The 16,179-nt window shown below is 36.8% G+C and overlaps 1 long non-coding RNA gene across 1 annotated transcript in view; it reads left to right on the top strand.

The window, feature by feature from the left end:
- Positions 1–16,179, top strand: part of LOC127504827 (uncharacterized) — a 102,663-nt gene that overhangs the window by 40,283 nt on the left and 46,201 nt on the right. The window contains exon 3 of the long non-coding RNA XR_007927456.1: positions 4,652–4,761. This is a non-coding gene — a long non-coding RNA (uncharacterized LOC127504827). The remainder of the gene's footprint in view (positions 1–4,651; positions 4,762–16,179) is intronic.

Genomic DNA, 16,179 nt, shown 5'->3' with positions numbered 1-16,179 from the left:
GTTATCTCCAGTGGGTGTCACTTATATTACCTGTTTTATTATCTTTTCATTTTAAATGAGTTTTGCCATTTTTTGCAACACTTTTTACCAAAGTTTGGGACATAATTCAATGCAATTAAATAACTTTATTTGTGTTGATAAACATTACCTAAAAATCAAAATAATTAAAAATTAATTTTATAAATTACAATGAATAAAAGAAAAATTTGTCATTAAAAAAAAAAAAAAAATTAAAAAATTAAATATAAATAAAAATATATAATAAAAATCACAGGGTTGCATGTTTGAGCTTGTCAAATACAGTCAGCACTACAATTTGGGTAAAAAATTGCTTTTTTTCCCCTCCTTCCATGCTATAGAGAAGGTCCAAAAGATGTTACTTCTTGTTATTTTCATTTTAAGTAAAGTTACAGGGGGAAAAATGTCCTGAAATGATTGTGTGCATGACATTTTTGGTCATTAAAATGTTAATAATTAAATAAAACAGCATTCAGTTGAATATCAGTTCAGTGGTTTATGCCAATGCTGTATGATTTTAATTTTCAGGCTTGGCTAATTTTTTGTTTGTAATAGTTTATCAAACTTGTGATTTGTGCTTCTAATGCTTTAAAATGCTTTAAAAACCAAAGACCAAATTATAACCCTTTTGTGGAAACTGTTGTAAGTTGTTTATGCAGTTTGTTTGTTAGGCTCTTGGTCAGGATTGCACGCTAATTAGTTTTCCACTTGGGTAGCTTGTAAAACACTCATTGGTAATATGTTGTAGAGTGTAAAATGTGGAATATTTTTGTTGAAAAAAAAAAAACCCCTAAAAAAAACAGTGATATTCATCCTTTTTGTGTTCCTTCTCTCTCTTTTTCTCCCTCCCAACCCCCTCCATGTAGCACCAAAAGCACATACACCCACACAGACTCACTACAAAGAGAGCAGCTGGGTTTTATTCCAGAGAATAAAAGCAATAATGGTTGGAAGCCTTTGAAATCATTAATAGATAAAAAGAATGAATGATCACGTTACATCTGGAGCAAGAATAAAGCTTGATCCCTTCTCCTCTCAGATCCACTGTTCAGAAAAGATTTAGTTGAAACCAACTTGTTTGTTATAGATGTGCAATGAGTATGAATGACTCAATCAACATTGAAGAATGTTCACAAAATTTGATTTTAAGTCAGGTGATACCTGGTATAAATAGTGTGGTTTGGGGAAAAATCCAGCTCTTCTAGTTCATACTCCGACTTGAATGCTTGTGACCTAACCCTGAGTTTTTGGAAATGTGTCGTGTTGTTATTTGCGGTGTGGCTTAATAGAAAGACAAGGAAATAGAGAGAGTTTTTATGTAATAGCATGACCCCATGTCAGCACTACTGTACCAATGTGTTTAAACCTGCATTTCTCTCTTTCCACAATGTGCTGAAAATTGCACAGGTGGAGACAGGTGGTGTATTGTTAGGAAAATTATTAATTTGGATTTGATAATGAGAAGTTGGCATGTTACATATTCCCTCCCTGTATTGCTGTGATTAAGCCATGCAGCTGTAGTCACAGGTTGTTATTTGCGTGCACAGATCAGCAGATATCCCAAAAATTCATTCTTTCATTTTGAGAGATGAACAGACTCTGTCATTAACTTTCTTTTTTCCTGACGCAGTATCTTATCTGTCTTATCAGAGGGTGTGTTGTGTTTTCTAACCCTTTCCTTATTGAACTAAAATGCCAGTTTTTGGTTGTTTTTTGCCACTCCTTTTCATTAACCTCTGTAAAGAATAAACATTGTTTCATTGTTTTATTGAACAATGAGAAACCTAGATAAGGTCTAAACACGGATCTAAACACGACGGTTACCTGGCAATACAAACATACATCCTTTATTCCTTTGATATGCCAGGGCCTTCATATACCCTAAAGTTGAGATCACAATATGTACTTGATCCCCCCATCTGTAGATAAATATCCAGATCAATGCAATGACAGAATTTATTCAGTGTGAATCTCTGTGAATCATACTTACGGTAATACGCATATGCGTAAATGAATCATCATTCATTATTTAATATCGAGACATAAGTAAGAACGATTGGTTTCTCTTGTGCCTTTTTGGGTGTGTGCTTTCTTCTTTTCTTTTCTTTTTTTGTTTTGTTTGTGAGATCATGCTTAAAAAATGTAGTGAAAAACATTTCGTGTCACGACAGGTCATCCCGTCTTCAAGCATAATGAAGTGAATATTTTTATGTCAAACCTTGTACTCTCGAAGCATGCAATATGCGTTCCTGTTGCGTCACTGTTTTTTTTTTTTTTACTTGTTTCTTGATCCACAGGAACAAGAATTAAACTAATTTAATTAATTAAAAAGAAATCCTCTTTTTAAGGAAGTTAAAAAAAATCAAAATTCAATGCTTTTAAATTTAAATGTCTCTATATTGCATTACACTACGGTTAAAAAGTTTGGGGTTGGTAAGATTTTTTGTAGAAGTTTCTTATACTCAGCAAGGCTGCAATATCTACTGATGGGCGATTTCAAAACACGAAGCTTTACGAATCATTTGTTTTGAATTAGGGTTTCAGAGCGCCAAAATCCCATGATTTCTGTAAACGAGGCTTCGTTACGTCATGTTTTGAAACTTCAATAGTTCACGTGACTCTGGCAGAGTGATACGCGCTCCGAACCACTGATTCAAAACAAATGATTCGTTAAGCTTCATGAAGCAGTGTTTTGAAATCACCCATCACTAGATATTGTTGAATAAAGTCGCTATTTTGTTATTTTTGGGGCACAAAAAGTATTCTAGTTGCTTTATAATATTAAGGATGAACCACTGTAGTTACATGAACTGTTTTAAATATGTTTTAGTAGCATTGAAAAAGGGAGTGTTATTGCTGGCGATGCAGGCCTCACTGAGCCATCGGGTTTAATCAAAAATATCTTAATTTGTGTTCAGAAGATGAACGAAGGTCTTACGGGTGTGAAACAACATGAGGGTGAATAACAAATGACAGAAATTTCATTTTTGGGTGAACTAACCCTTTAATATTTTTGTGAAAACTGTGATATATTTTTTTCAAGATGATAAAATGTTCAAAAGAACAGCATTTTTGTAATAATATAAATGTCTTTACTATCACTTTTGATTCATTTAATGCGTCCTTGCTAAATTAAATAATAAAAAAAAGTTTTACTTACCCCAAACTTTTGAACTCTAATGTACGTCATTGCATTATGCTCAATAATTGTTTTCCAGACAGAAGGTGGAGAGGGAGAAATAAATCAATAATGTTATATCATGTAATATTTATATGTGTTAGTAGGACATTTGACATAATACTATTGATTTGACAGTATATGAGTACAGTAGGATTAGTATGCTTGTATATATAATGTGTGTCTGTGTTTGATGTCTTCCTGTTAAATTTGTACAAGCTTGTGTATGTGTGTTACATGTTTCTGAGTCTACATTTACCTCAGACGCCAGGATCAGGAGATTATATAGAGACTATAATCTATCCACCCTTTTCTGGCACTCTAAATCAAGTTCATTCTCTATTCGGGCTCTCTTCCAAGATGGTTTTAGAAAGGAATAATTTGAGGACCCAACTAATCAACCTCTTGAGTTTGTAAGAGCAAAAGTCTTTATAATGATGTCATTCGACAACTGTCACATGGACAGTGTAAATTGTTGCCGATAGGACATTTGAATGTTAATACGCAATCAGCTGATAATATTAAAACAAACATAATGTCATCAGTAGTGCTCTTATCATTTAGGCTGAAGTCCGTTTTGACTTTGTTCCTGTGTGATCCGAGGCGTAGTGAAGGCCCCATCCACGGTATACATCACAATAAGCTAATTAGCAATATAATTAGCATTGTAATTACCAGCTGCGATAATTACTTTTATTTATTATGTTTTTAGGGTATTTATCTGGTCTAAAAAAGAAATCGTCTGGTTATTAGTCTGTTCTTTAATTTGGAATTTTAAAGCCTTTGATTTTGTTGTTTTTAACCCTTATCTAACACAAAAAAGCTTATTAAAGTGCATCAGTGTTTTAGGATAAATAAAAATAACTCATTGAATACAGTATGTGATATCAGGTTTATATTGATAAGTGTATGAAATGAGACAGGCAGAGAAAAAAAAAAAAAGGTATTTAACACGTGAGATGCCAAAATTTATCTCCATTTTATCACTCTCACGAAAACTGTTTTTCAAAGACTGCACACACTCCCTTTGTGTTTTACCCACAAACCCTTGTTTCTCTTGAAAGGATAGCATGCGTAAATACACAATCTAATAAGAGCACAAGATGGATGATAATGCCTTTTTATTAACTTACGGAGTGGTTTGTTTGGGCAAATTGAAAGTCGTATTTTTCTCTCTAAATATCTAATTGGAGTTTTGACAGGTTTTACAATGAAATGAAAGTAGTTATTGTGCTGCGGAAACAGTGGTTTATAAAATTCTGTGAGCGATACAAGCCACTGACAGCAAAGCGGTATAAAAAGCTGCATTAAAAACCATCACACGAACTGAATGTTGATTTGTGTAAGTGGCAAAGGGGAGGCGTTTTTTAAAAGTTCATCAAAATCTTTGTTTGCTTTTGGTTTATGGTTTGGTAGTAAAATATGTACCCATAACTGTTCTCTGTGTCCTTACAGGCATCAACAGACAGCTATGTAAGAGTCTCGTGTGAACGTGCAAGCTGAGTTTTGGCAAGTAGACACAGTGACCCACAGGACTGAACTGGAGCACTCAATATACGTTGAAGGTCAGTGTCACGATGTACCATCTATAGTTTGACTGCTTTAGTGGCCAATTACTTGACAAATATATCATCTCCTTTTTTGACACTTGTATCTATAATTTGTTTAGTACTAAGAAAGAGTTGTGTCAGCTGATGTTGCCATTTGTTTTTCATGCAATTAATGCTGGTAAACAATGGCTTGATTTATAAATGCATGGCTTGACACTATACTAGCACAAATAGCAGCTAGTTAAGCTGGATTGCAGGTGATTAGTGATTAGAAAGCAGGTTTTGTAACTGAAGTACCTCATGTTAAGTATTCTAACTGTTCAGTGCATCCGCCTTGCTGTGTTTCATCAGTGAAGCAGATGCAGACAAGACTATGTTTGCAATTGCCTCGGTTCGCCCAAAGCACTAACGCTAACCACAGCTCGTGTGATAGCAGTGACTCTAAGCAATATTGAAGTCACACCTCTGGTTCACGAAACAACTTAATTGAGTCACACACGGAGAAGACCAGCCATGTCATAATACCCAGAGGCCTTGATTAATTAAGCCCTAAAAGCCCAGGAGCGTTCAGTGTTCACCAGGTGCCTGTTCATCTGCCACTAGTTCCGCTTCTTACCCCATAAATACAAATCTGAGACATAAATGCAAATTCATATAGTAAGAAAACATCTAGGAACTGGCTTGAATCATCCAAGCTTGAATAAATGTCGACTTTCTGCAGATTTTGAATTCATTTGTATTTAATTACATTGCTTTAGTGATAGTGTTTGTCTTTTGGTGAAAATATACTTTCGATTTAGTTAAGAAAAATTGTTCTTGTTGTGAAAAGCTGAGCTCCTGAATAACATTATGTTGTAATACAATTTACATTATGTTGTAATACATGTCGTTCCACACTCGTAAGACCTTCGTTCATCTTCAGAACACAAATTAAGATATTTTTTGATAAAATCTGATGGCTCAGTGAGGCCTCCATTGACAGCAAGATAATTAACACTTTCAAATGCCCAGAAAGCTACTAAAAACATGTTTAAAACAGTTCATGTGTCTACAGTGGTTCAACCTTAATATTATAAAGTGACTACAATACTTTCTGTGTGCCAAAAAAACAAAATAACGAATTTACTCAACAATATCTAGTGATGGGCGATTTCAAAACGCTGCTTCATGAAGCTTCGAAGCTTTACGAATCTTTTTTTCGAATCAGTGGTTCAGAGCATGTATCAAACTGCCAAGGTCATGTGAACCATTGAAATTTCGAAACTTTTATGACGTAACGAAGCCTCGTTTACTGAAATCACGTGACTTTGGCAGTTTGATACACGCTCTACCACTGATTCGAAACAAAAGATTTGTAAAGCTTCGAAGCTTCATGAAGCAGTGTTTTGAAATCACCCATCACTAGATATTGTTGAATAAAGTCGTTATTTTGTTTTTTTGGTGCACAAAAAGTATCAGTAGTATAACAGTAGAAAGTTAACTTTCTGGGCGTTTGAAAGTGTTAATTATCTTGCTGTGAATGCAGGCCTCACTGAGCCATTGGATTTCATCAAAAATATCTTAATTTGTGTTCTGAAGATGAACGAAGGTCTTACGGGTGTGGAACGACATGAGGGTGAGTAATTAATGACAAAAACTTCATTGTTGGGTGAACTAACCCTTTAATATCTTGTATTTGTTTTTTAAATATTTTTATTAGTGGTATGTTTTAGGGGTGTTGAAATGAATCATTTCTACGATGCATCATGATGCGAACATGGATGATTTTGCATCAACGCAGTAATAGACCATAATCGATTATAGCCTACTGACATTTCTCTGACATCATTCATCACATATACGCTTCTTGCGCTAACGTAAAATGGCGGAGGGAGGCGAAATACAAAAACGAGTAATAGAAAGTGCACACACTATTTTAACACTTACAGCGAGTGTGTGCATGTGAGTGTGTGTGAGAGTTATTGTAATGCAAGTACACTACTTGTCAGTTTTGTGCGCTTTTAGTATTCACTAGTGTTTATTAGTTCTAAATGCTCCTGTCGTATTCTATGTTCAAGTTTTGTTTGATGTTTGCTACATTCAGGAAGTGTACTTTCTTGGAGCAGATAAAATAAAAAGGGAGTTCATATATCTGACTGCTTGTATTCATTTACGAAAATGTAGCCATATGTTGTAATATTGAAAATTGAGGATGCAACGTATCGTGATGCATCGTAGGATCAAATCGAATCGTTGACATGATAATAGTAATCGAATTGAATCGTGAGCCCAGTGGCGATTCACACCCCTAGTAATTAAAATAGTTTCATTTTTCATACTTTTTGGTCTCGTCATTGTTGATGAGATAAAACATTAATAATTTGGGAAATCCTTGATTTTGTCAAAGATAACAAGACCAAAAATATACATCATGATGAGAATGAAACAATTTGAATTAGAATATACTGTTGACGAAAATATGCTGTGAAAAAAATAACAACAGCGCAAGACGCTAACATGGTTTTGGAAGAGGACAAATCTAGAATCAAATAATTCAATAATAGTCAATATCTGGGATTCAGATACACGAGCTGAAGCTGAACAATGTATGAACAACTCTAAACCGAAGCGATTCGTTAACGAACGTTTTTGGCAGTAATTTTGTTAATGAGATTAGCATGCCAGGGGGAAAAAAGCATACAAGGACTTTATTTGCCAGTTTTTATGTCCGTCTGGGCATCTCACTGGTCCGGCAGGTGTTGTACTCCTTAACTAGTCATTGAGGAGTCATCACCTAAACCAGTGCTTACAGCCTCCCAATTCCCTCTAATCCAAAACAAGCAGATTTAGCCAGCTCTCTAGACCGCTCTCCACAAAACAAACACACCGGCCCCCTGCAGACTGCACCGATGAACTCCTCCCTCCCTTCGCACCCCCACTGCTCGATGCTCGGTTAGCCAGGCTAAGTGAATAGGGAGAGGCAGGTCTCCATGGGTAACGGCTACCATGGAGGCACCTGGCAGGAGAGCGAGAAGGATGCTGCGAGAGCCAGCAGGCGCGCGCAGATGAGCGGGGAGATTTGGGGGCCGCGTTCTGCCGTCTTTATCCTGCTCCCCTGCCGTGCAAGGGGTGGTCACCCCCGCCAGAGGGTGCGTCTGCCAAGAACTGAAGAATGTTAGCCCTGCGGCCCTGTGAGTGGGAATGAGCAGAAAATTGAAGTTAACAAGCATGCCGTATGCTAAGTGGTGACGAGAGTCCCCAAGCTTTCCGTTAGGGCCCCGGTCCAGCTTCCATTCTCCTCTTAGAGCTGCTGCCAGCATCCATTGGCTCTGACTGCAGGCTGGAGTGACCAGCATTATGCATCTGTAGGCAAATTAAGACATGATCTCCAGGCTACAAGACTCCTGTGATGCAGATGGATATAAAAGATGGATTTGTGTTGTTGTGTGTTAGTTTTAGCATTAGTGAAAATGTATATTTTTGTGTAATTTATATCTTTGTCTCTGCTGCCTTTGATTCTTTAGCACCACAGCAACATACATATTTTACCTGATATGTGAATGTGAGTTTGCAGTCTGTATTGAATCTGAGGCGCTTAAAAAAAGGAGAACTGAGAAATAATGGCAAGGCACAATGTGACCAATGTAGTCCGATTCATGAACGAATGAACCCTTTTTAGTGAATCAAAAAACTTCAGTATGACCAAAGTTGGCTGATTCACAAACTCTTTTTAGTGAATCAAAAACATATAGTGCAGCCAGTGTAGTTTGATTCACAAACAGATGACTCTTATGAACCAGTTCTTTTTAGTTAATCAAAACATATAGCATGACCAGTTTAGTCTGATTGATGAGCAAATGACTCTTATGAACCGTTAGGTGTGTTCGACTTAAAGCGCCACTGCGCAGTCCGATCAGTGTATGACATCAAATTTTAGCAATAGCGATTAGAGAGCAGACGGCTCCGTGTGCTTTCGAAATTCTGTCGCTTTACTTTGATGTCATACACAGATTGGTCTTTAAGTCGAAGACACCTATACTTCACTTTCCGCGCCCGGATGCGTCTCACGCATCTATCAAAGTATACTAAACCAAGGATGTGCGTGGATGACCGAGTTCGACACATGCGCAGTATAGTTTTTTCTATACTTTTACCAGACATCGTGTCATCAACCGGACATTCGCTGGGCAGGATCGGAGAAGAAAAATAGTGCATCCACCATTGCAACATAGTTCAGAAGATACACCAAGAGAACAGGAATCAAAAACGATGGAGAAGGCATGCTTCTGAGTTACTCGTCTTGTTTTTGAATTGCTCTTTACACACTTTTCTTCGACGACTGCACATTGTGCACAGTACTGTGCGTATTGCCACCTAGTGGACTCTTCTGTCCTGCTTGCGCATGCGCTGTTGCATGAGCTCCGTCCGCGCGGTCTCCAAAATTGGGCTGCACGCGGACGGGGTGTGTGGCCGGTTTTCTGACAATTTGTGCTACCCTGTCAGATTTTGCTACCTCCCATTGAAACAATGGGTAGCAAAATTTGACAGCGAAAAATGCTACCTATCAGATTGTGCTTCCAGCGTGATATTAACGTGATTTATGGCTTTATTAACATCTACACCTACCCCAACCCTAAACCTACCCTTACAATAATGCAAGTACAGTAGTGGTAGCACAATCTGATATAGCATTAATCGTTAGAACAAGTGTACATCGATAGCGAAAAATGCTACTTATCAGATTGTGCTTTATTAATGTCTACCCCAACACTAAACCTACCCTTACAATAATGCAAATACAGTAATTTTGTGTTATTTATCATGACAAAAAATTTTGTAATATTGATGTGTGCACATGCAGTAAGCCTGGGTAGGACAATCTGACGGGTAGGATGAAATGTCAAGGACACGCCCGGTGACGAAAATTACGTCATGCGGACGGTGCACGAACGCGGGCGGCTGAAGTATACCTGGGCCTTAAGCTGCGTTCGAAATCGTGTACTGTCTGAGTAGGTGCTAAATTTAAATTTAAATTTACAATTTCACGACCATTGTAAAAGTACATTCTATATAGTATGAATGCGTGTAGTATGAATTAAATTCGGACGTACTACATCTGCCATGTTGTTACAGTCACATGACCTACCAGCGTCAGTTATGTCCCTTCAACTCCATTCATAAATCCTCTCCTGTGGCCTCATGGGATAGTAAAGTGTCCATCATATGCGCACTTCAGAATCTCGCCAGAAGTAGTAAATCATCCGGGTACTTTTCGCGTACCGTTTTTCGAATGCTATGAATTCGGACATACTAATCTATTCGCATACTGTTTTTCGTGTACTATATAGTAGAGAAGTATTCAATCTCGGATGCAGCGCTATTGTTTTTAGTGAATCAAAAACATACAGCGCAACCAGTATAGTCCGATTCAGGAACAAATGACTCTTATGAACAAGTTCTTTTTAGTGAATCAAAATATACAGCGCACCCAGTGTAGTCTGAATCCTAAAGCGAACGATTCTTATAAGCCAGTTTTTTTGATGAGTAGTTAAAAAAATGATAAAGTAGCTTTTCTTCCATATGTAAGCAAAATGGATATTATAACTAAAATATACCCAAATAAATTTAAATCAAATATGAATTGAATCAAACTTAAATAGTTTGAATCACAAATGAATCCAGTTTGAATCCAATTGAAAAAACAATCCCGATTGGGTTTTTTTTTTTAATTAAATGCTCAAAAGATGCATGTTGTTTTCTGCACACTTTTTAGTGTAGTTTGACTTTGACAGTGAATAAGTAGGTACTGTAAAAGATATGGACCAATTGAAATGCATGAAAAATTGTTTTTTTCTACACTTCTTCCAAGCATTGTTCTTTTGTGAACAATTACCTTACTTTTGCACAATGGGCCGATATCCTGTTTTTCGGCCAAGGATATTGTGCAGGACCACCGTGGTCGCGGTCAGTCACATGCCACGCACGCATCCTTCTGTAGCGGGCCGCCCCACCTCCTCTCCTTTATGCTGCAGTGTGCAGCCCAAGGGAGCGCTGTGCTCTATGTGTATAATAAGGGTAGCTGATATAATGAAGGTCATTGTAATCAGAGCTAATGTGGCAGGGAGTCGAGACACTTCGGCTTTATTTGAGGGTTAGGCCCAGCACTGCTGGTCCGGGGGGAGGAGGCTGATAGTGTTATCAGAACTAACCTGCCGCTAATAACGACACGCTCCTCTGTTCGTGTCAGCATCGGTCTGAACTTTCACTGATATCTACAGTGTGGAAGTAGGGAAGCGGATTGAGCTACTGAACGCTTCACATCTTACTTAAATCCCCTCTCTAGGTGTTTGAAGGTTCACTGTTTTCCCCCTTCTGTTTATTTTCAAACAGCAGGAGGAACGTGCCTAGTCTGCTTGATGTGCACTTATAGGAATAGTTCATCTTAAAGTGAAAAATCTCTTACTATTTACTCAGGTTTGGAAATGACATGAGGGTGAGTAAATAATAAGAGAATATTCTTTTTTTTTTTTTTTTACGGGAACCTCTCGTTTGTTTTCATCCAGAGCCATTAAGTAAGAGCCTTCTCTAGAAAGTGAGGGTACCTTTGCCCTTTTCCCTCTCCTCAATGTTCTAACTGAAGTTAAATGATGGTGTCCCACAGTGTGGTATCATGGTCTGAATGGACCCCTAGGTGAATGATATATGGGATTTCTTTTGTCATTGAAATCTAGTCTGTATGGATATCAGAATGCTCTTTGTGCACTTAACTCATATGCTCTTGCAGTACAAGCCTTTGATCTTATGCAGATATATTTTTATAGAACAATGTACATTTGCATATGTCCTCTTCAGTGCACAGTAATTTCATTTAATTGACATTTCTTTGACATTACTTCTTTTTTCAATAACATAAAAACATGCTTCATTTAGTAATACCTAAATGAATAAAAACAGTTCAGTCAAATATTTTATATAATATTATTAAAATATATATAATATTATTATTTATATAATATTATTAAAAAGTTCATCAAAGTTGTCCTAAGAAGAAGGTTTGATCCACTTCAAATGTTGACTACTATATATATATATATATATATATATATATGTATATATATAATATAATATGGTAACACTTTAGTATAGGAAACACATATAAACTATTAATTACTATGACTTTTCCCTCAATAAACTCCTAATTTACTGCTTATTAATAGTTAGTAAGGTAATTGTTAAGTTTAGGTATTGGGTAGGATTAAGAATGTAGAATAAGGTCATGCAGAATAAGGCATTAATATGTGCTTAATAAGTACTAATAAATAGCCAATACTCTATTAATATGCATGCTAATAAGCAATAAGCATGCTAGTAAGTTAAAAGACCCTAAAATAAAGTGTTACCTATAATATTTACAATAATAATTTAATAATATATATATATATATATATATCAATTTATTAATAAATAATACTATTATATGCATTGTTTTGTTGTTAAATAATGAATTATTTAACAAATAATAAATACACTACATTATTTACAATTATTACAATTATTATTAAAATAAACTTGGTAAGCTTCTTGACCTGTGACAATTTTGGCATAAATAAATAAATTTCATATATATCATTTCATATTCATATATATATATATATATATATATATATATATATATACTATTTTTATATGTTATTATAAGTTCCGTACAATGTATGTGTCGTTTTTATTGTTTTGTTGTTAATACTGATGTAAGATTCATTATTTATTAAGTAATTCATTATTTAATTTTAGTCAAATAAGGTTCTTTGTGATGGGACCTGTGAAAATGTTGGCGGGACAAACAGAAAAAATCCTTATTGTTGAGCTTTGATTGAGTTTATTTGAAAGCTTTTTGAATTTTCGGTGAGTGCATTACTGTCTTCCAGTCTTTTACTCCTCAGTGCTTCAACATCAAACTGTACATTCACCATGAACTCATGCGTCTGACAAAAAAAACAGGGGATTTCCTGCTGACAAGCCTCATAAAAAAGGATGAAAAAGAGATTGGCAGAGGCCCTAGTCTTCCACTTTTCATATTTCCCTTTTAAAAAGTGGCGCACTGGTTCTGTGAGAGACATCAAAGGGGCCGAAGGAGGGCCAGGGAGCCTCTATTCACTTTTCCACCTCCATAAAAGCTTCCCATATCTAACCCCTAGTGACTGGCTGGCCCTATCATTCAAATGTCCCAGCGCTCTTTGTGGCTTCCCCAGGACCACAGTGAAATGATCTCTTTTGTTGCGCATCATTAGTTCCATCTGTTGTGAGAGCCTGGCTGTCTGTTCTGGGGGCAGGCCGACGTGATGGTGGCCGGGGGCGACGCGAAAGGGCCGCGTCCCCGCGACTCGTGTCCCGACCTCGTCCTCCTCCTCCTGGAACACTGATGCTCCCTTTCTCTCCCTCCCTCTCTCCTTCCTCATAGATGACATTCTCTCTGTCACTGCTTACTTATTTATGCATCCGGAGGAAGGGAAAGCATCTTGCATGCATTTTATTAAAACTGGGCATTTTGCTCCATATATGCGTAATATTCTTCATATTAAGCACCTGAAGGATTACACTGTGTTTTGATGTGTTTTTGGTGAGAGATGGAGACAGATTTAACTCATATGTGATGATGTCATAGGAACAAAAAATCTTTTTAATAAAACTAATGCAAAATAGAGATTCCATTAAATAATATTTATGGCCATTGGCCACTAAGTTTTTATATGCATGATGGAATATTAGAAAGAGATGAAGGAAAAACGTTAGTCATCTGAAGCTTGTGGGCGGATGCGAAGTGAAAAGAGATACAAATATTGTTCGTGTTTTCACAACACTGTATTAAAGTGGCTTTGGCTTGTGAATATTCATGAGGATAATGAAGTATCAACATAAAGCTGGACAGCAAAATTGTACTCCAAAGTCAAGAGGCAAACGTCTCAATTATTTGGTACATAACTAAAGGCTTATGCAAATGTGCAGTAAAAACAAAATTAAAACAGCTTTATTCATATTAATGAATTCAACATCTGTTTAATCTAATTTCATGCTGTGTAGAAAAAAAAGAACCATTCTAGTTCCATAAACTCTGTCCTTTCTGTGTTCGTATAGGTGGTCACCGAAGTCTTCCAGTTCAGATTTTTCTTGCATCATGGTGTCTGTGATGCACCAAACAGATGTAACATTTTCTCTTGGCAAGGAAATATTTTATTCATGATTTACATGAATGATAAATCTCGTGAAAGTCTTCGTGCTGATGGGCATACGCAATTTAACATCTGTCTTCCTCAGAATAATTAATAGAGCAGCAGAACACTGGGGACTGAGGACTCTTCTTCTTGTTCACTTTCTGTAATTATTGTCAAAAACAAAGCAAGCCTAGATTTGCATCTTGCAGTCAACTCTCTGTTCTCTTGCCTAACAAAACAACTTTTAAAGAAGTGATTTCCAGTTGCACTCAATGTGGAACTTTTGTTTTATTCTTCTATTTTTATCCCTCAAGTTGCATTTGAGGTTCATTTAATAACTTTGACAGCGAATTTTCAAATTTGAGATATATTATGTTTCAGTTCCCATTAGGACACATATCCTACAGTATAAAATGTGAGTAAATAAGGGTTATTTTTCTGGGACATAAAAAAGTACAGTCAGTCTCTGTAGAACAGAAGGGTTAAAATAAACCAATGATGGCTTTAACTGTTTTAAGTAATGCGGTTTGTTGAGGCTGCTACCACACCCGTTCTCTCTGAACACGGTCCCTGGTGTTTGAACAGGATTGGCTGAGGTCCATCTGGCTGTTAGTTCAGCTCTCTCAGAGCTGTTTGCAGTGACGGGCCTGAGGCTGGCCTCTTTTGAAGTGAGCTGTGAGTCGGATAGGCCGGTCGTGTTTTAGTTCACCGGTTTCAGTCCAAGCAGCAAACCACAGAGGTCATCTCGTATGACCTGACCTCATATGTAACACTTTGGTCTAAAAGTGAGCTAATCCTTTCCTGTGGGACCAATGTAGCGTCTGGCTAATGCTCACAGAGCCGAAATAGAGCGAGAGAGAGTGAATCGAAATACGTGGTCTGCGCACTGGCTTCAGGACTCGACTCTATTGGATAAGTGACTCTGTTGCTATCGCCCTGAGTGACACCCCGTTGCCCGAGAGCCAAAGTGCTGTATTTGTTGGAGCCATTATGAAATAAAAACCTAGAGAAAAAGGGCCACTATTTGGTTTGAATTGATTCCCTGAAAACTCCAGCAGTGAATATGCTTTCATTTTGATGGCATTACCACAGACAAAATGTGTTGTGTCAGTTCCACCTCTCCATTACTTTGTCCATTAGGGTGAAACTGGCTGATTTTATTTCTCACACTCTATTTTCTGTGATAAAATGGAAATTCAAAAGCTTATTAAGTTCTGAGTGACATCTATATCAGGCGCGAACGGGAAAGTAAGTCGACTATATCTAGTTTCAGTTCATTTTTGCTCAATTTCCCTCTCGTGATCAAATATTTCACTTTTCAGGAGGGTCCTAATGGGAGTGTCAGGTTCTAGTGGGCTCTCCTTCCTCTTTCCCTCCCATTACCAGCCATATGGCTGTTTCAAATTTCTACCTGTCAACAGCCAAAGAGCAGGTCTCAATTTTAACTGATTTCTTTCCCGCCGCAAGAACTTTAGCACTGAGTGAAAGCACTTCCAGCACAAAATGGGATGTTTAAACGCCCATATCAATTTATTCTGGAAAGGGAGAATTTATGCTAAGACTGACTGTCTGCCGGATTCGGTTCCTGTCTTGTGTGTGTGTAATTTATACATGTACAGTATACCCTGCTGATGACTAGAAATCATTTCTTTTAGATACTCAGTATTGTTTAAATATGTTTCATAAAGGCCAAGCCATGGCCACTTCGTACACCAAAGTAAGGAAAAATATCAGCCTTAACCACACAGTTAAAGTTTCAATTGTATTACATTTGTTTACTTTTTCCTTAAAGGGTAGTTTGCCCGTAAATGAAAAAATCTGTCATTATTTATCATCTTTTTTCAAACCTGTATAACATTAATTTGTCTGTGGAACACTAATTATGGGAAACTAATTGCATGGAAAAGGGTGACCGGAACAAATACATAAAAATGTCTGCTTTTGTGTTCCAAAGAACCCATAAAATAATGCGTTTGGAACAACTCAATTTTAGGTGAACTAATTCTTTGACAATCTAATGAAATCGCTTGTGGAATATACATTTTTATCTTTTAGGCTTTATCAGTACTTTTGGTCAATTTTTTTCCTGTAATTTTTAAATGCATATATTGATTAAATGATAATTTTGCCAACTTTTAGGAGTACAGAAACTTTAAATTGGTAGTTTACCTAAAAATGAACATTATCATCATCATGTCATCATTTACTCGCATGTCATTTTGTTCTCATTGACTTTCATGGGACA

This window comes from Ctenopharyngodon idella, chromosome 22 (assembly GCF_019924925.1).
Source record: "Ctenopharyngodon idella isolate HZGC_01 chromosome 22, HZGC01, whole genome shotgun sequence".
Taxonomy (NCBI): Eukaryota; Metazoa; Chordata; class Actinopteri; order Cypriniformes; family Xenocyprididae; genus Ctenopharyngodon; species Ctenopharyngodon idella.
Note: the sequence above shows the minus strand (reverse complement) of the source record. Positions and strands in the feature narration are given on the sequence as shown.